Source organism: Orcinus orca, chromosome 12, assembly GCF_937001465.1.
Source record: "Orcinus orca chromosome 12, mOrcOrc1.1, whole genome shotgun sequence".
Lineage (NCBI taxonomy): Eukaryota > Metazoa > Chordata > Mammalia > Artiodactyla > Delphinidae > Orcinus > Orcinus orca.
Genome location: NC_064570.1, coordinates 79,472,002 through 79,492,758, shown reverse-complemented (window position 1 = coordinate 79,492,758; position 20,757 = coordinate 79,472,002). Strand labels below are relative to the sequence as shown.

The window sequence follows — 20,757 nt, the reverse complement described above, 5'->3', positions numbered from 1 at the left end:
GTATTTGTAGGCTGTACAGAAACATGCCCACTAGGAAGGCAGGTAATGGGGAGAGAGATTGTGGTAAGGCAGAGCCCTGGCAGAGGCAGGAGAGACCAGGGTAAGGGGCACACAGAAGGAGGGGCTGCCCTCCAGCAGTGAGGGAATATCTCCTTCTCTGGAGGGAGGGAAGGGAGGGAGGGAGGGGAGGGAAATGAATATATAGATGTGTGTGTGTGTGTGTGTGTGTGTGTGTCCCAGAAAGGGTGGTGGGGCAGTAGGGGGCTGAAGATCACGTTGCAGACTTTATTTACTTATTTAGTTTTTCTAGTAGGAGGTGGAGTCATCCGCTGAGAATGAAGTTAAGTAGAGTCCTGGGAAAGCAGAGAGGATTTGGAGGAAGATGAAGGCGTAGGGGTGAGGGAATTACTGAGGATGAAAATAAAAAGACTAAACTGAGGCTGTTAAGATGGGAGACTCAATGTCTGACACAATGATCTGCAAGCTTGTATGATTTCTTTCAGTTGTACCAAGCTAACAGAATTTTTTAAAAGGCTTTTATTAAGTATCCCTTAATAAATTATTGGCTTTATGCATTGCAAACATTACCTAAACCCCAGTAGGTGGGTATATTTATTACCCAGATTTACGAGTTAAGAAACTTCTCCAAGTTTGCACAGCTGGTAAAAAGGTGGAGCATCAACACCAAACCCTGTGCTGTTCACCAAAACACTCTACTTCCTCGCAAGGAGTCAGAATCGATCTTTAAGAATCTTTAAGAATCGATATGACATTTTGCCTAGCCTCAGGGAACTGCTAGTCCACAACAGAAGTTATGTCAAATGGAAACAACCTAAATGTCCATCGACAGGTGAATGGGTAAAGAAGATGTGGTACATATATACACTGGAATATTACTCAGCCATGAAAAAGAATGGAATAATGCCATTTGCAGCAACATGGATGAACCTAGATGTTGTCATACTAAGTGAAGTAAGTCAGAGAAAGACAAATATCATATGATATCACTTATATGTGGAATCTAAAATATGACACAAATGAACTTATCTACAAAACAGAAACAGACTCACAGACATAAAGAACACACTTGTGGTTGCCAAGGGGGAGGGATGGATTGGGAGTTTGGGGTTAGCAGATGCAAACCATTACACATAGAATGGATAAACAACAAGGTCCTACTGTATAGCACAGAGAACTATATTCAATATCCTGTGATAAACCATAACGGAAAAGAATATGAAAAAGAATATATGTATGTATAACTGAATCACTTTACTGTATAGCAGAAATTAACCCACATTGTAAACCAACTATATGTCAATAAAATACATTTTTAAAAAATAGCAAGAAGTGTTAGGTAAAAACAGGTAGAAATGGAAAAAAAAAAAAAACAGGCATGAAAAGGAACCAATTGGGGGTTGAAAGAAAAATAAAAACCAATAAGAACTTAGGGGAAAAAAAGAAGTTATGTCAATAAATTATCTCAAGCGAATGTGAGGGACTGCCGTGCCCAGCGTGGAAGAGGGGCCTATCACTGCGCTTCAAGGAAGGGTCCTCCCTCCAGGCTGATATCTGAGCCACGCGGGCAGTGGTCACCGGGTGGATGCGGAGGGGTGTGTTCCACGCTCGGGGGCTGTGAGTGCCACAGCAAGAAGCCATAAGGAGGGGACTGATTTTTGCTCAGTGCTTCTGGGAAACAGGGCAACTGTGGAGTGTGGGGTGGGAGGGTTGGGTGAGATATGGGACCGATATTACAGGCGTTGAGTGGACTGAGAACTTCCTTTATCTGGGAATCAGCCGGAGAACATGTAAGGTCTTACAGAAGAGATGATATCAGATTTCAGTTTTAGAAACATGACCCTGCCAGGAACAGGCGAGATGGATTATACAACGGAGAGACTGATAACTATTAGAATGATAAGCTGTCACTTACTCCGGGTCAGGCACTGTGTGAGTGATGGACACAGATTCTGTGATGAGATCATCCTAGAAACCCCGTGAGTGAGTATAATTATTCCCATCTCACCGGTGAGGAAACCAAGGCACTCATGGGTTAAGTAACTTGCCAGGGTCTCAAAGCTCAAATGTAGTAGAGGCAGAACCTGGACACAGGCGGGTTGGCTGAGGCAGGAATCTTGCTGGGGGGCCTGATGCAGTGACCTTAGATAAAAGACACAGCAATGGGGGTGGGGAAGCGAGGACCAGCCCCGGGTCCTAGATCTGAGCCAGGGTTTCCTGATTTTTCATAGTTTCCCTGTTGATATCTAAACATGGATCTCATGACGCCTGTCGTGAGCTGACTGGTGTCCCCCATAACCTTTACATCTATCTAGAGCCTCAGAATGTGATCCTACTTGGAACCAGGGTCTTTGCAGATGTAATCAGTGGTTAAGCATGACCTCACCTAACTCCAGTGACCAGTGTCCTTGTAAGGAGAGGAAAGGACATGCGGAGAAGAATGAGAATGGAAACGGCTTGGGATGACTCGGCTCAAAGCCGGGGACGAAGAGGGATTGCCAGCCCCACAGACGCCAGGGAGCGACACGGACGAGTCGATCCCTAGAACCTTCCGTGGTAGCGTCTCCCTGCTGACAGCCGGGTTTCAACCTTCTAGCTCCAGACTGTGAAAGTCTAAATTTCTGTCGTTTTAAGCCTAAACGTTAGTGGTAATTTGTTACAGCAGCCCTAGGAAACAAGCACGACACCTTTCTGTGCTCAAGTTAAAGTTCTGCTTACAGCTACATTCTCATACATATATATATATATATATATATATATATATATATATATATATGCACTTATTTGGGCACAATTATATACATAATATTATAATATAATCATAACATATTATTAATATAATTAATTATATTAATATAAGTATATAGCAACATATAATTATAGTATATATTTATATATACTATAATTATATATAATTATAATATACATATATATGTGTATATTAAAATTATATAAAACATAATAATTATAATATAATATAACGATATATATGTATATTATTGTGTCCAATTAAGTGCATGGTTTCGGAAGGAAAAATCCTTCATGACCGAGGCTCTCCTCAGGCCGCCATCTTTATTACGTCTTCTGCCATTTGCCCAATAGACTAACCTCATTTGGATTCCCTGGGGTGAGTCGTGCTTTCACCTTCTCTTGTTGCCACACTTTAAATATTTGGGGCTCCAAAGACAGAATTCTTTTTTTACCCTAGCCTGGCAATAACACGAAGTTAGGGTTTACTTTATACCCAAAACATCAACCTCTGGTGCTTGTAACAGGGTATGAAAGTGCTCAAGCCTGCTTCAGGCTTGACTTTTGACTCAACCCAGGAGTTGACCGCAGCCTGGTCTTCTTCAAGACTGGAAGTATCGGGAGCTGTTTCCCAAGCCCCTGATAAGCAATGGTAAGCAATCAAACACAAAGGGAGTCTTTTCACATCGTATTTGAAAGACCGAGTTTCTGCAACGGTGCATCATAGAATTTCAGAGCTGGCCAGACAGAAGTGGCATGTCACTCCTATGTAACAAAAGGAGTTAAAATCGTTTTAATTTCTACGAATACCGTGGCATGGACTTAACTTTAACATCGTTTATCTTTTTCTCTGCAAGCCATTTTCTTGTTGACGTGTCGCCTATATTGGTTACCTGTTTCATAGATGCTCTGGGATTGGTTCTGTTTACCATTCATTTTTCACAGAGAAAAGCTGGATGCAAGTGTATTTGAGGTTTTCTGGGGCCGCCTACGCAGACGCATCTGTCACAGAGACACCTACACACACACGTGCGCGCAACACACATACGTGCACGCGCACACACACACACACCCTCCCAGAAGAGCTGGAGGTGCAGCCTGATGGTACTGAGAGAGACGTGGTGACTTGAGCAGTTGTGCTCGGAGCATCTTCTCTTCTCTGCACCTGCTACCCTGACTCCAGACGATACTGTTCATTTCATGCTTTCCAGTGAGCGAGAGTATTGTGAGCTGTGTGTACATATGGAGGTTAATAACAGCCCTGTTCTCCAGAAACCAAATACACAGTAACAGAGCAGGTACCACTTCCCTGTTCAAACCCATTCTTGCAAGGTTTTTGCAGTTGTGGTTTTGATGAATTAGTAATATCACAGCACGGACTGCAGATCCTAAGTTCAGTACTGAGCAGGTTCTTCTTGACCTTCAGATCCCAGCTGAAATATCTGCTCCTTGGGGAGCTCTGTTTATTTGATCATAACACTCACCTGAGTTTTCTCATTCCTTAATTTATTCGTTGGGCTATTTTCCGTCCGTCCGGACTTACAGACTCTGACTCATCTTCCTCGGTGCATCCTCTACGGAGCCGAGCACTGTGCCTGGTGCCGCTCGAGGATCTGCTCAGTGACTGAGTCCCTGCTGCAGGGCAGGCTCCCGGGAACCACAGGGCAAGGATGGAGAGAGCGAAGCCGGCTCATTGAAGACAGAGGCGTAGAAGCAGGGTCTTTAGTGGGGACCTGGGCAGAATCTTGCGTCGTGTTGGGAAGGGCTTGGCTTCAGGATCTGTAGAGACACAGGAGGGAGGCGCCCTGAGCCCGGGGCACAAGGCACATCCTAAATCAGTGTCCTTTGGGCAGGTGTATGGAGGGGTGGGGAATGGGGATGGAAGCTGAGCATTTCTAACGCTGGCCTATAAAATGTGACAAGTAAATGAGACTCTCACAAAGAACTGCTGGATTCCCAAGTACCATTTCCTGGGGCTTTATAAAAAAATATGCACTTTGAAATCCTGTGTGTATGTATACACTTCATGTATAATGGCATCATAACATAGGAGTGGTGCACAGTGAAATAACAGGCTGGAAAAAAGCTATTTGGACTTTGAAATAAAATAACTGAGCTGAAATGTGCAAAACACTTTCAGGCAAGTATTCGGGTCAAGGCACCTGGCTTGGGGATATGCCTTTGCCTTTCTCTCTCCATCTGATCCCATGTGGCTTTTTATAGGAAACAAGAGAGGCTTATTTCACCAGAAACAACCTAGGTATGTATTGCCAGGTGAAGAAATTGGGGAAAGAAAGCAGAAGATGTCACCGTGTAGAAGGAAAAGTGGAGACCATAGCTGTATCAACATTACCCAGTGTCACCTGGTTACGTTAGAAAGTTCTGAATAAACAGCTCCAGGGGAAAAAGACATTTTCCTTTTCTGAGTTAATATGTCTCCGTGCTGTTGTCTGGGCATCTTTTCAGTTTTCCTTTGTTGACTTGGCTCTTTTTGGATTCGAGCCTCCTTTTCCTTATCTGTGGGAAGGAATGCTTTTCTAACTGGAGCCTCATGGCTTTGCGGGGCTGACAAGGCTCGTGTGGGCTTACCACAGAACACAAAAGCCTGTGTCGCCGTGAAGAACTGAAATGTGTTGAAGTCTGTCCTGTAGTGCCCGAGGGCTCACCAGATGGGGAAATACGATGAGCATGCCAACCGGGCAGCTGCCACCACCACCCTCCCTGCGTCTCTAGCGCTGGTGGTAACTTCACCCTCCGTCCAAGGCCCCAACTCATAAGTGTTCTGATGGACACTTTGCTTCGGGCGGGGTGTGGAGGAGAGCAATGGGGGCCGGGGGCTTGGTGTCGCATGTGTTGTGTCGCGTGTGATACAGTTCAGGGCACTGTGTTTCTCCTTTATGCTACATTTCCTGGGAGTTTGGAACCTGCTGAGGCAAGACGTGATAGGGAGGAGAGAGACAAAGGGGTGGAAGTTGTGAGAGAGGCACAGTCATTGAGAGACTTGCAGGAAACAAATGAACAAAAAAAAGACTTATTATGATATCGCTATAAATAATCGTTACTGTGTTAGTTAAGATTGTATTAACTGCAGGTAATAGAAATTGGACTAACAGTGGCCTCTGAGGTTCAGGATTTGTTTTTCTCACACAAGAAGTCTGGAGGAAGTCAAGCCTCCACAGTGTCATTAAGGACTGGGCTCTGTCTGCCCCACCATCCTCAGTCTGTCAGCCTCATGTTTGTCCTCTCATGGTCGCAAGATGGCTGCTTCACCCTCAACCTCACAGCTGCATTCCAGTCAAGTGGCAAAGAGCCCTGGGGCCTCCTAACAAGGTTTGACCTTTTAAAGGGAAAAGATCCTTCTCCAGGGATTTCTACCCATGTGCCTTTGGCCAGAACTGCGTTACATGGTAACCCTTATGTGCAAGGGAGACGGAGAGCTTGGGGACTTAGTTTTCCAACATCTAGGGCAGACAGAAGTGGGTGGTAATAGGTGTTGAATCAACCACAGTGGATCAAGGCCAAACTAGCAAACACTACAAGGAAAATAATTCAGCAGACCTTGTTTTATTGCACTTCATTTTATTGCGTTTTTTGCAAAGTGAAGATTGTTGGCAACCCTGCCTTCAGCAAGTCTATTAGTGCCATTTTTCCAATAGCGTTGGCTCACTTCGTGTCTCTGCATCACAGTTTGATAATTCTCTCAATATTTGAAACTTTCTCATTATTATTATATTTGTTATAGTGATCTGTGATCAGTGATCTTTTTATTGAAGTATAGTTGCTTTACAATGTTGTGTTAGTTTCTGCTGTACAGCAAAGTGATTCAGTTATATGCATATATATATTCATTTTCAAATTATTTTCCATTATAGCTTATTACAAGATATTGAATATAGTTCCATGTGCTATGCAGTAGGACCTTGTTGTTTGTGATCAGTGGTCTTTGACGTTACTACCATGACTGGCTGAAGGCTCAGATGATGGTTAGTATTTTTTACCAATTAAATATTTTTAAATTAAGGTTATACATTGTTTTTTTTTAACATTTTATTGGAGTATAATTGCTTTACAATGATGTGTTAGTGGCTGCTGTATAACAAACTGAATCAGCTGTACATATACATATATCCCCACATCTCCTCTCTCTTGCGTCTCCCTCCCACCCTCCCTATCCCACCCCTCTAGGTGGTCACAGAGCACTGAGCTGATCTCCCTATGCTATGCAGCTGCTTCCCACTAGCTATCTATTTAACATTTGGTAGTGTATATTTGTCCATGCCACTATCTCACTTCGTCCCAGCTTACCCTTACCCTTCCCTGTGTCCTCAAGTCCATTCTGTACATCTGCATCTTTATTCCTGTCCTGTCCCTAGGTTCTTCAGAAACTTTTTTTTTTTAGAGTCCATATATATGTATTAGCATAGAGTATTTGTTTTTTTCTTTCTGACTTACTTCACTCTGTATGACAGACTCTAGGTCCATCCACCTCACTACAAATAACTCAATTTCATTTCTTTTTATAGCTGAGTAATATTCCATTGTATGTATGTGCCACATCTTCTTTATCCATTCATCTGTCCATGGACACTTAGCTTGCTTCCATGTCCTGGTTGTTGTACATAGAGCTGCAATGAACACTGTGGTACATGACTCTTTTTGAATTATGGTTTTCTCAGGGTATATGCCCAGCAGTGGGATTGCTGGGTCGTATGGTAGGTCTATCCATAGTTTTTCAAAGACCCTCCATAGTGTTCTCCATAGTGGCTATATCAATTTACATTCCCACCAACAGTGCAAGAGGGTTCCCTTTTCTCCACACCCTCTCCAGCATTTATTGTTTGTAGATTTTTTGATGATGGCCATTCTGACTGGTGTGAGGTGATACCTCATTGTAGTTTTGATTTGCATTTCTCTAATGATTAGTGATGTTGAGCATCCTTTCATGTGTTTGTTGGCAATCTGTACATCTTCTTTGGAGAAATATCTATTTAGGTCTTCTGCCCATTATTGGGTTGGGTTGTTTGTTTTTTTGATGTTGAGCTGCATGAGCTGCTTGTATATTTTGGATATTAATCCTTTGTCAGTTGCTTCATTTGCAAATATTTTCTCCCATTCTGAGGGTTGTCTTTTCGTCTTGTTTATGGTTTCCTTTGCTGTGAAAAATCTTTTAAGTTTCATTAGGTCCCATTTGATTATTTTTGTTTTTATTTCCATTACTCTAGGAGGTGGGTCAAAAAGGATCTTGCTGTGATTTATGTCATGGAGTGTTCTGCCTATTATTTCCTCTATGAGTTTTATAGTGTCTGGCATTACATTTAGGTCTTTAATCCATTTTGAGTTTATTCTTGTGTACGGTGTTAGGGAGTGTTCTAATTTCATTGTTTTATATGTAGCTGTACAGTTTTCCCAGCACCACTTATTGAAGAGGCTGTCTTTTCTCCATTGTATATCCTTGCCTCCTTTATCAAAAATAAAGTCACCATATGTGCATGGGTTTACCTCTGGGCTTTCTATCCTGTTCCATTGATCTATATTTCTGTTTTTGTGCCACTACCATACTGTCTTGATTACTGTAGCTTTGTAGTATAGTCTGAAGTCCAGGAGCCTGATTCCTCCAGCTCCATTCTTCTTTCTCAAGATTGCTTTGGCTATTTGGGGTCTTTTGTGTTTCCATACAAATTGTGAAATTTTTTGTTCTAGTCTGTGAAATATGCCATTGGTAGTTTGATAGGGATTGCACTGAATCTGTAGATTGCTTCGGGTAGTAGAGTCATTTTCACAATGTTGATTTTTCCAATCCAAGAGCATGGTTTATCTCTCCATCTGTTTGTATCATCTTTAATTTCTTTCATCAGTGTCTTATAGTTTTCTGCATACAGGTCTTTTGTCTCCTTAGGTAGGCTTATTCCTAGGTATTTTATTCCTTTTGTTGCAGTGGTAAATGGGAGTGTTTCCTTAATTTCTCTTTCAGATTTTTCATCATCAGTGTATAAGAATGCAAGAGACTTCTGTGTATTAATTTTGTATCCTGCTACTTTTCCAAATTTATTGATTAGCTCTAGTAGTTTTCTGGTGGTATCTTTAGGATTCTCTATGTATGGTATCATGTCATCTGCAAACAGTGACAGTTTTACTTCTTTTCCGATTTGGATTCCTTTTTCTTCTCTGATTGCTGTGGCTAAAACTTCCAAAACTATGCTGAATAACGGTGATGACAGTGGACAACCTTGTCTTGTTCCTGATCTTAGAGGAAATGGTTTCAGTTTTTCACCCTTGAGAACGATGTTGGCTGTGGGTTTGTCATATATGGCCTTTATTATGTTGAGCTAAGTTCCCTCTATACCTACTTTCTGGAGGGTTTTTGTCATAAATGCATGTTGAATTTTGTGGAAAGCTTTTTCTGCATCTATTGAGAAGATCATATGGTTTTTCTCCTTCAATTTGTTAATATGGTGTATCACGCTGATTGATTTGCGTATATTGAAGAATCCTTGAATTCCTGGACTAAACCCCACTTGATCATGGTGTATGATCCTTTTAATGTGCTGTTGGATTCTGTTTGCTAGTATTTTGTTGAGGATTTTTGCATCTATGCTCATCAGTGATATTGGCCTGTAGTTTTCTTTTTTTGTGGCAACTTTGTCTGCTTTTGGTATCAGGGTGACGGTGGCCTCATAGAATCGGTTTGGGAGTGTTCCTTCCTCTGCTATATTTTGGAAGAGATTGAGAAGGATAGGTGTTAGCTCTTCCCTGTGAAGCCATCTGGTCCTGGACTTTTGTTTGTTGGAAGATTTTTAATCACAGTTTCAATTTCAGTGCTTGTGATTGGTCTGTTTATGTTTTCTATTTCTTCCTGGTTCAGTCTCAGAATGTTGTGCTCTTCTAAGAACTTGTCCATTTCTTCCAGGTTGTCCATTGTATTGGCATATAGTTTCTTGTAGTAATCTCTCATGATCCTTTGTATTTCTGCAGTGTCAGTTGTTACTTCTCCTTTTTCATTTCTAATTCTATTGATTTGAGTCTTCTCCCTTTTTTTCTTGCTGAGTCTGGCTAATGGTTTATCTATTTTGTTTATCTTCTCAAAGAACCAGCTTTTAGGTTTATTGATCTTTGCTATCACTTCTTTCATTTCTTTTTCATTTATTTCTGATCTGATCCTTATGATTTCTTTCCTTCTGCTAACTTTGGGGGTTTTTTTGTTCTTCTTTCTCTTAATTGCTTTAGGCGTAAAATTAGGTAGTTTATTTGAGATTTTTCTTGCTTCTTGAGGTAGGCTTGTATTGCTATAAACTTCTCACTTAGAACTGCTTTTGTTGCATCCCATAGGTTTTGAGTCGTCATGTTTTCATTGTCACTTGTTTTATGTATTTTTTGATTTCCTCTTTGATTTCTTCAGTGATCTCTTGGTTATTTAGTAGAGTTTATCATCCATGTGTTTGTATTTTTTACAGTTTTTTTCCTGTAATTGATATCTAGTCTCACAGCGCTGTGGTCAGAAAAGATACTTGATACAACTTCAATTTTCTTGAATTTACCAAGGCTTGATTTGTGACCCAAGATATGATCTATCCTGCAGAATGTTCCATGAGCACCTAAGAAGAAAGTGTAATCTGCTGTTTTTGGATGGAATGTCTTATAAATATCAATTAACTCCATCTTGTTTAATGTATTGTTTACAGCTTGTTTTTCCTTTATTTTCATCTTGGATGATCTGTCCATTGGTGAAAGTGAGGTGTTGAAGTCCTCTACTGTGATTGTGTTACTATCAATTTCCCCTTTTATGGCTGTTAGCATTTGCCTTATGTATTCAGGTGCTCCTATGTTGGGTGCATAAATTTTTACAATTGTTCTATCTTCTTGGATTGATCCCTTGATCATTATGTAGTGTCCTTCTTTTTCTCTTGCAATAGTCTTTATTTTAAAGTCTATTTTATTTGATATGAGAATTGCTACTCCAGCTCTCTTTTGATTTCCATTTGCAGGGAATATCTTTTTCCATCCCCTCACTTTCAGTCTGTATATGTCCCTTGGTCTGAAGTGCGTCTGTTGTATACAGCGTTATGTACAGGTCTTCTTTTTGTATCCATTCACCCAGTCTGTGTCTTTTGGTGGGAGCATTTAATGCATTTACATTTAAGGTAATTATCGATATGGATGTTCCTATTACCATTTGCTTAATTGTTTGGGGTGTGTTATTGTAAGTGTTTTCCTTCTCTTGTGTTTCCTGCCTAGAGAAGTTCCTTTAGCATTTTCTGTAGAGCTGGTTTGGTGGTGCTGAATTCTCTTATCTTTTGCTTGTCTGTAAAGGTTTTAATTTCTCCATCGAATCTGAATGAGATCCTTGCTCGGTAGAGTAATCTTGGTTGTAGGTTTTTCCCTTTCTCACTTTAAATCTGTCCTGCCACCCCATTCGGGCTTGCAGAGTTTTTGCTGAAAGATCAGCTGTTAACCTTACGGGGATTCCCTTATATGTTATTTGTTGCTTTCCCTTGCTGCTTTTAATATTTTTTCTTTGTATTTAATTTTTGATAGTTTGATTAATATGTGTCTTTGCGTGTTTCTCCTTGGGTTTATCCTGTATGGGACTCTCTGGGCTTCCTGGACTTGATTAACTATTTCCTTACCCATATTAGGGATGTTTTCAACTATAGTCTCTTCAAATATTTTCTCAGTCCCTTTTTTTTTTCTCTTTTTCTTCTGGGACCCTTATAATACAAATGTTGGTGCGTTTAATGTCCCAGAGGTCTCTGAGATTGTCCTTAATTATTTTCATTCTTTTTTCTATATTCCGCTCCACAGTAGTTATTTCCACTGTTTTATCTTCCAGGTCACTTATCCGTTCTTCTGCCTCACTTATTCTCCTATTGATTCCTTCTAGAGAATTTTTAATTTCATTTATTGTGTTGTTCATCATTGTTTACTTGCTCTTTAGTTCTTCCAGGTCCTTGTTAAACATTTCTTGTATTTTCTCCATTCTGTTTCCAAGATTTTGGATCATCTTTACGATTATTACTCTGAATTCTTTTTCAGGTAGACTGCCTATTTCCTCTTCATTTGTTTGTTCTGGTGGGTTTTTACCTTGCTCCTTCATCTGCTGTGTATTTCTCTGTCTTCTCATTTTGCTTAACTTACTGTGTTTGGGGTCTCTGTTTCACAGTCTGCAAGTTCGTAGTTCCCATTGTTTCTGGTGTCTGCTTCCAGTGGGTAAGGTTGGTTCAATGGGTTGTGTAGGCTTCCTGGTGGAGGGATCTGGTGCCTGTGTTCTGGTGGATCAGCCTGGATTTTGTCTTTCTGGTCAGCAGAACCATGTCCTGTCATGTGTTTTGGGGTGTCTGTGAACTTATTATGATTTTAGGCAGCCTCTATGCTAATGGGTGGATTTGTATTCCTGTCCTGCTAGTTGTTTGGCATAGGGTGTCCAGCACTGTAGCTTGCTGGTCGTTGAGTGGATCTGTGTCTTAGCATTGAGATGGAGATCTCTGGGAGAGCTTTTGCTGTTTGATATTACATGAGGCTGGGAGGTCTCTGGTAGACCAAGGTCCTGAACTCGGCTCTCCCACCTCAGAGACTCAGGCCTGACATCTGTCCAGAGCACCAAGATCCTGTCAGCCACACAGCTCAGAAGAAAAGGGGGAAAAAAAAGAAGGAAAGAAAGAAAAAAATAAATAAATAAAATAAAGTTATTAAAATAGAAAAAAATATTAAAAATAAAAAAGTAATTAAAAAAAGAAAGAAAGAAGAAAGCAAGCAAACCAAAAAACAAATCCACGAATGCTAACAAGTGCTAAACACTATACTAAGAAAAAAAAAAAAAGGACAGTCAGAACCCTGGGATAAATGGCAAAAGCAAAGCTATACAGACAATATCACACAGAGGAGCATACACATACACACTCACAGAAAATGGAAATATATATATAAGAAAAATGTAAAAAGGAAGAGAGCAACCAAATCAATAAACAAATCTACCAGTGATAATAAGCTCTAAATACTGAACTAAGATAAACATAAAACCGGAAACAAATTAGATGCAGAAAGCAAGCCCCAAGTCTACAGTTGCTCCCAAAGTCCACCGCCTCCATTTGGGATGATTTGTTGTCTCTTCAGGTATTCCAGAGATGCAGGTGCATCAGGTTGACTGTGGAGCTTTAATCCGCTGCTTCTGAGGCTGCTAGGAGAGATTTCCCTTTCTCTTCTTTGTTCGCACAGCTCCCAGGGGCTCAGCTTTGGATTTGGCCCCGCCTCTGCATGTAGATCTCCTGAGGGCGTCTGTTCTTCGCTCAGACAGGACGAGGTTAAAGGAGCCGCTGATTCGGGGGCTCTGGCTCACTCAGGCCGGGGAGAGGGAGGGGCACGGAGTGCGGGGCGAGCCTGCAGCGGCAGAGGCCAATGTGACGTTGCACCAGCCTGAGGCGCGCCGTGCGTTCTCCCGGGGAAGTTGTCCCTGGATCCCGGGACCCTAGCAGTGGCGAGCTGGACAGGGTCCCCGGAAGGGGGGTGTGGAGAGTGACCTGTGCTCACACACAGGCTTCTTGGTGGCGGCAGCAGCTGCCTTAGCGTCTCTTGCCCGTCTCTGGGGTCCGCGCCGTTAGCCGCGGCTCGTGCCCATCTCTGGAGCGCCTTTAAGCAGCGCTCTTAATCCCCTCTCCTCGCGCACCCTGAAACAATGGTCTCTTGTCTCTTCGGCAGCTCCACACTTTTTCCCGGACCCCCCACCCCCACGCCGCTAGCCATGGTGCACTAACCCCTGCAGGCTGTGTTCTCGCCGCCAACCCCAGTCCTCTCCCTGCGCTCCGACCAAAGCCCAAGCCTCAGCTCCCAGCCCCGCCCGCCCCGGCGGGTGAGCAGACGAGCCTCTCGAGCTGTGAGTGCCGGTCGGCCCCGATCCTCTGTGCGGGAATCTCTCCGCTTTGCCCTCCGCACCCCGGCTGTTGCTGCACTCTCCTCCGTGGCTCCGAAGCTTCCCCCCCGCACCCCCCATCTCCACCAATGAAGGGGCTCCTAGTGTGTGGAAACCTTTCCTCCTTCACAGCTCCCTCCCACTGGTGCAGGTCCCGTCCCTATCCTTTTGTCTCTGTTTATTTTTTTTTCTTTTGCCCTACCCAGGTACGTGGGGAGTTTCTTGCCTTTTGGGAGGTCTGAGGTCTTCTGCCAGCGTTCAGTATGTGTTCTGTAGGAGTTGTTCCACGTGTAGATGTATTTCTGATGTATTTGTGGGGAGGAAGGTGATCTCCACGTCTTACTCCTCCACCATCTTGAAGGTCTCCTACATTGTTTTTTTAGACATAATGCTACGGCACAACCGATAGACCACAGAATAGTATCAACATAACTTTTATTTGCACACAGAAACAGAGTATTCAGCTGACATGCTTTATTGCGGTTGTCTGGGACCAAATCTGCACTGTTTCTGAAGTGCACCTGTATCTCTGAGTGCCAAACTGTGCAAAGTGAAGCAGGAGTTCTAACGATCAAAGCCCATCAGATAGAGAGGTGCACATCATCCAGGAAAGAGGACAGCAAGCAAAGGCCATTGACCAAGTGCTCTAGAGTTTCTCTGCTTTATGTTTCCATCTTGTAAAATGTTTCTACTCTCACACTGCTAAAGGACAAGCAGGATGACAATGTTTTATAACTTACAAAGGCAATGTTCTCTCCCGGAAGGTTGGGGGCCAAGTCCGTACACTGCGTGCTCCTTTGGTCTAGGTCAGAGTTGCTGGTGGCAAAGGCTGGAGATGCTGTAGAGCTAATCCAGTGAGCAGAAACCATGGCAGGGCTAGGGAGTGAGTAAAACAACTGGGGCAGGGAATCTTTTTCTTCTGCTTTTTCTCATCTCTCTTCCTCTTCAGCCCCTGATTAATTTAGCCTTCCAGTGCATTACCCCCCTCCTCGGGGTCTGCTTGCATCTCTCCTCCATGGCGGTCTGAGTCACTCCCCTGTGCACCCGTGACAGCTGGTGTCCCCCCAGTTCAGGGCAGCATCCTTCCCCAGCAGGCTGCGATGTGGAGTCCATCATGCTCTGAGCTCTACCGAAGCTCTGGGTTTAGTGCAGCTCAGCCCCTGCCCTAATGCAGCACTACCCAACTGAAGTGAGCCCCACAGGTACTTTTAAATTTTCCAGTAATCACATTCAAAAAGGTAAAAAAAAAAAAGGTGAAATTAATTTTAACAATATATTTCATTTAAACTAATATCTCAAAAAATTATTGGTCTAAATACTATTTATTAAATTTTATCTCAATATCATATTGACATAATATTATTTGACATGATCATTATTGTTCCATATAAAATTATTAATGAGATATTTTACGTTCTTTTTTGCATACTGAACCTTCAGAGTCCCATGTGTATTTTATGCTTATGGCATATCTGAGTTCAGAACAGCCACCAGAGCTACATGTGGCCAATGGCTGCCACGTGAGACCGTGCTGCCCTAGAGCATAAATAATGATTTATTATAAAACTTGCAAATTATGCCTGATAAGGGTCTGATAGACAAGTTTGTGGCATGAGATAATGAGGGAAAGCCCCCGGCCCCCCTAGTCTGTTCCCCAAAAGTAGACGCTTATCTAAGTGACTTTACCATCCCCCAGACTCTAGATCTCAGCCTCATAGATTCAGAAAAACCTGATTTGTTCCAAGTCCTAAAGTTGATTTACTTCAGAATCCTGATACTAGTGACAAGATTCTGAGACCGGTGGAGAAAATTGAGAATCCCAGTGCATTTGCCATGAGGCATGCCAGGTGCCTTGGTGTCACCTCCAGGGACTGGGGTCTGGCCCCTGACCTGTTTCTGTACAGCTGTGTCGTAATCACCTGAGGAGATACTCTAGAATCCCAGTGCCCGGCCCTGCCCGGCCCCAGATCTGAGGGTGGAGTCAGGCATCACCCGTTTTCAGTCTTCCAGATGACACCAGGGTGCGGCCAGGCTCAGGAGCCACTGATCTGCCCCACCCTTTGTGTATACACATGAGGGGAGATGTAGCCCAGAGGTTAAATGATTGGCCCAGTGCCCCCTGGCTGAACTGGAGCTGAATCCCAGTTTTTTCTCCTCCAGACCAGTACCCAAGCTATTCCCAAACCCAGAACTTAGGATATGCAGTTTTCTTGATGCGTGCAAAGACCTCACTATATGGGATAATGCTTAAATTAACTGAAGTGTATGGATATCAAGAGAGGAACAGTGATACAAGCATTAAGGTATATATGTTCCATTCACTTCTTAGTTCAGTTAAGCACCGTTTATGTGTTTTGTATGGTGACTCTGTAGTCATTGGGTCTGTTTTGTGAGGTGAGTACTACTGCTCCCATTTTTAAAATGAGGAAATTGATACACAGAAACGTCAATAGACTTGCCTGAGGTCTCACAGATGGTGAATGGACAAGTCAGGAAACAAACCCAAATCAGAGGACGCAGTCCTGTCTTTCTGTTCTTTTTCCAAAAATAGAATCTTATATTTGTACAATTCTTCAACTTTGGGTTTTTTTTTTTTCCCAGCAGGCATTATTATCTCAATTTATTGGTCATTTCATTAACTGTATGGCAAAATTCTCTTTAGTTAGAAAACTAGAGAAAGATGCATGAAAAGGTGAACTTATAAATTTTACAGGCTATGTCTAATCATTCCAGGTTGTACTCAGAAATCATGTAAGGCATCTCAGGACGATTTTATAGGGCTATTTCTCTGATAAATTAAGTATGTGGGCGTCTTTTTCTTCTGTTTTCTTTTGGGGCACTGGATGGAAACGCCCCATGGAAAACGGGTGTGAGCAAGTTGTGCTTACATTTCACAAAAGCCATGTTAACAATGAACTTGGATGGGTCCCAGTCCAGGAGAACAGACTTGTATGGCTTTGAGGGGATCTTGGTGTCCCAATAGAATCAGATCTAGACTCAACTTGTCAAGATAAATGTTGAACCTACATGTCTCATTAAAATGTTGATTTAAACATTAACAGTTTCTGAAAGCAATACCTTTAGTGCTTAAAAAGTTATACTAACGAGCTTTTCTTTATGCTTCCTTCAAGTCTAGATCTTTTGCTCTCTATAGAATGAGAGTTGTCACAAGAAATGACAAGTCCCAGGGTAGGACAGGTCCTCTGTGTACATGAGACGGTGTGTCTAGTGGCTCCTGCATCAGTTTGAGCCACAGATTAAATATACAAAAATAACTTGTTTAGTTATTTATCTCTGTGGAGGTTAAACCTATTTGGGAAAACTAAAGTGAAGGTAAAGGACAGAACTTTTAGATCTAAAGAATTATATTCAATGTTTGCATATTCAACAAAGATTTTTTTGAGTATCTTCGAAATGCCGGGAATTTTTCTAGGTCTGAAAGTAAGAACGGTAAACAAAACAGGCAGGGACCTTGCCCTCCAGCATCTTACATTCCAGTAGGGGGAAATGATCAGTGAACAGACAGTAACAAGATCAGTGCAGCCTTTTGAAAAAATTCTTTTCTATGATGGTTTATCTCAGGATACTGAATATAGTTCCCAGTGCTATCCAGTAAGACCTTGTTGTTTATCCATGCTGTATATAATAGTTTGCATCTACTAATCCCAAACTCCCAATTCACCCCTCCCCCAGCCCCGCACAAGTCTGTTCTCTATGTCTGTGAGTGTTTCTGTTTTGTAGATAAGTTCATCTGTGTCATATTTTTGATTCCACATGTAAGTGATATCATATGGTGTTTGTCTTTCTCTGTCTGACTTACTTCACTTAGTCTGATCGTCTCTAGGTCCATCCACGTGCACTGAGGCTTTTTAAATGCCATAAAGGAAAATGACTGGTGGTGGGTGAGAATGGCGTCTTTACGTAGAGAGTCAGGGAGGGTTTCTCTGAAGAGGTGACATCTGAGGGCTGAGAACCACCCACCTGACAAGTTGGTGGCCGAGCGTTTTGGGCAGAGGAAGTGGTTTATGTAAATGCCCCATGTGACCACTTTACATACAAGAGGAAGGAGGGGACGCCACCATTCCTAATAGTGTGTGTGTGTCTGTGTGTGTGCGTGTGCACAAGCGCTAGTGCGTGCACACACACACACACTCTGAATTATGACAGTGTGACATCATCTAGACTACTCTCTAGAAATCAGGATGGAAAAATTCCCTTGATGTCGTACTTTGAGGTGTTCTAAGTCCCACCATTCTCTCCCTGCACCTCAAACGCACACATGTAACTTGCGAAAAGAGTTAAAATATCGACATCCAGAAAGGTGCGTCGCTGTCTCTAGTTCAGAAAATCGGAGCAAATGACGCCTGTCTATGCTTGGTTGAGGGGGCAGCTTCTGTAAGTTCAACGATTTGGAAGTCATTCATTTTCAAAGGCTAGCATCCAGCAAAAGAAGGTCTCTATATTTTCATGGGACAAAGGAACTAATATGATACACTGTCTATATTAAGACTTCTGTAAATAATCTTCTTTGGATACATGAGTATTAAACCCTGTTTTGACTTTCATTTCTTAGTCATGGTGGCAAGTCAAATTGTTGAATACGTTTGTGACTCTATGGAAAAAGCTAGTGTTTTACGTTCGAAAAGTCTTTAAATTTTGTTTCTTTTGTTCTTTTTTTAATGTCTCAGAGTCCTTTTTTTTTGCCATTTCCACTTATTTCCCAAAATCACTGTTCACGAAACCTTTGCAAAATCTCATTTTAAATTCGAGTTTCTTTTGGCCATTTTTTCTGCTTTGATGGGGAAAATCTTGCCATGTTTTTCTTTTGAAGCACAATAAAATAAACATTCGAGATATTTTCTTGTACCAGTATTTTGGAATCAATGTTTTTCTAGGTGCCTTGCAAGTAAATCAGCTCTTGAATGAAATAGATCTTTAAATAAACATGGCTCTTAAAATGGCTATGTTCTGGTAATCACAGAGTCATGAATCAGAGCATTTCAGTGACTGGTCATGTAGGTTTTTTTATCTTAATTTAGAATTTTTTTCACTTGACTTTGAGATGCTGTTACAATTCAACCTGCCTCTGGTGTTTTATGTGCCTAAAAACTTGTTGCTACTGTATAATAACCGGAAAACATAACTGCAGGGTTCCAATTACTCTGGCAAAGGAAGTTTATTACATTGTCTCCAACTAAGCATGTAATTCATGTCTCTATCTCAAGACCATTTCAGCAAACTCAAAACCCAGAGACTCTCCATACATATACAGGAATGCAGAGGAAGCACCAGTGATGTCTTCATTGCAATGGACAACAACGCCAGAAAACTTTGTCATGTGTTGCAAATATTTTATTATAATTAAAGATGTGGTTTGAAATAAAATGTGTCACTCTAAAAAGTCTCAACGGGGTTAGCATCGCCGCCTTAAGGAGAGTGTTTTAAATGGGTGAGATGCTTTTGGGTTGTCACAATGTCTCGGCAGAGATCTGAAATGCTGCCTGTCTGCAATGCAGAGGGCATTTGCACTTTGAAATCCTGATGGACATTTATGGAGGTAAGAAGCCTGTTTATAGTTGCCTGAACTATATTCAGAGCCTCCTTGCATTTTGCCAATAAATGCAAAAGTAATTTTGCACAATTTTATCACCAGATTTTGCAGGAATTCAACTACTGTGTAAATCAAGAGACGACTGTCGTTAGTTTTCTTTGGAACTTTACAAAGAGGTGGTTATTATTTCCAAAAAAAAAAAAAAAAAAGCCATAGATGGCAGCACACCTTGGGGCATTGGAGTTGCCAACAAAACATTCCTGAATGGTTATACATTTACAACAGCTGCCGTCATGAGGGTTCTGTGTGTAGGTGCCACCACCCGACATTTAATGGTGTCTTCTAATCAAGTGTGTCATGCCCAAACATTTACCTATGGAAATATATTTTTATTATGAATTCCTTTCCTTACGTGTTTCCTTTATGTTAGGGTTTGGGGGTTATTCTGTGTTTAGGCAAATTATTTTATCTGTGATTTTCATTTCAAGATATTAGCAGGGCCTTATAAAGTAATTATGTCTTTAAAGGAGAGTTAGGTGAGATAAAGTTGAGGACAATTCCTCTAAAACACATCGCTCCTTCTGGAGAAGGGGGATGCCTCACGCCTGCACTTTAGTGCAAAGGAAGAAAAGGCAGGAAACAGGTGGGAGAGTTGGCCTTGATTTCGGCTCCTACTGTGTGTCAGGCACTGCACCCAGCCCGTCAGATGCGTGATCTCGTTTCTGTGCCCGATGCTGAGAACTGCCAGGTGTGCTTTGGGTCTTCTGGCCCCGGCATGGCCTGTTTGGAGCTGTCTGCTTGGCATGTGGAGAGCAGAGAATGGGAGGAACTGAATAGATGACTCTTCTTGACATCGCTGGGGCGTTCAAATTATTTAAATAAGTGACAGTCTCAGTGCCTGATTTATGGTAGCTAATGCAATTTTCACCAAGGAGTCTCCTCATAAAATTTGAAAAAAGATCTTAGTAGACGCAGGCAGGAATTCACATGCATATGAATGTCAGTGCACACCCAGTGCCGCGCTCCCTATTTATAGCTTCCGGGACACATCCACCCGTGATAAATGAACACTGAAATGCTACACATATGTTTATACCTACTTTTAGCTGTGGAGTTGTTTCAAGAGTGGTGTCTCCACTAAGCCAACTCCCAGGCATTTAGAAAGTACAAAAAAATTTAAATTTCTAAAGTGAACCAGAAAGTGAAAAAAAAAAGAGAGAGAGAGAGAGAAAGAGAAAAGAGGCTGAGACCGGGAGAAATGGCAGTCATAAATCTGACAAAATTATTTTTTAAAAGCACTGTGTGAAACTTAAACCTTATCAGAATTCAGTACTTATCCTCCTTTGTTGGTTGATATAGTTTTGAAAGACTGACGAAAGAGGACCTTTCTGATACATAGAGATTGCCTAGGCATTTCTGAGCATCGAAGATTACTTTAGTATATAACATTTCAGAGATGTCAACTTAAACGTATTATAATTTTGAGTAGGTGACAGGTTGCTTTCTTCTAAAAATGCGAAGGTAAGGCTAGAGGTTGGTG

General features: G+C 41.9%; 1 protein-coding gene across 4 annotated transcripts in view; it reads left to right on the top strand.

Moving 5' to 3' along the window:
- The window catches only part of KCNQ5 (potassium voltage-gated channel subfamily Q member 5), a 581,761-nt gene that overhangs the window by 156,551 nt on the left and 404,453 nt on the right, over positions 1–20,757 (top strand). The gene's annotated exons all lie outside the window — the stretch shown is intronic.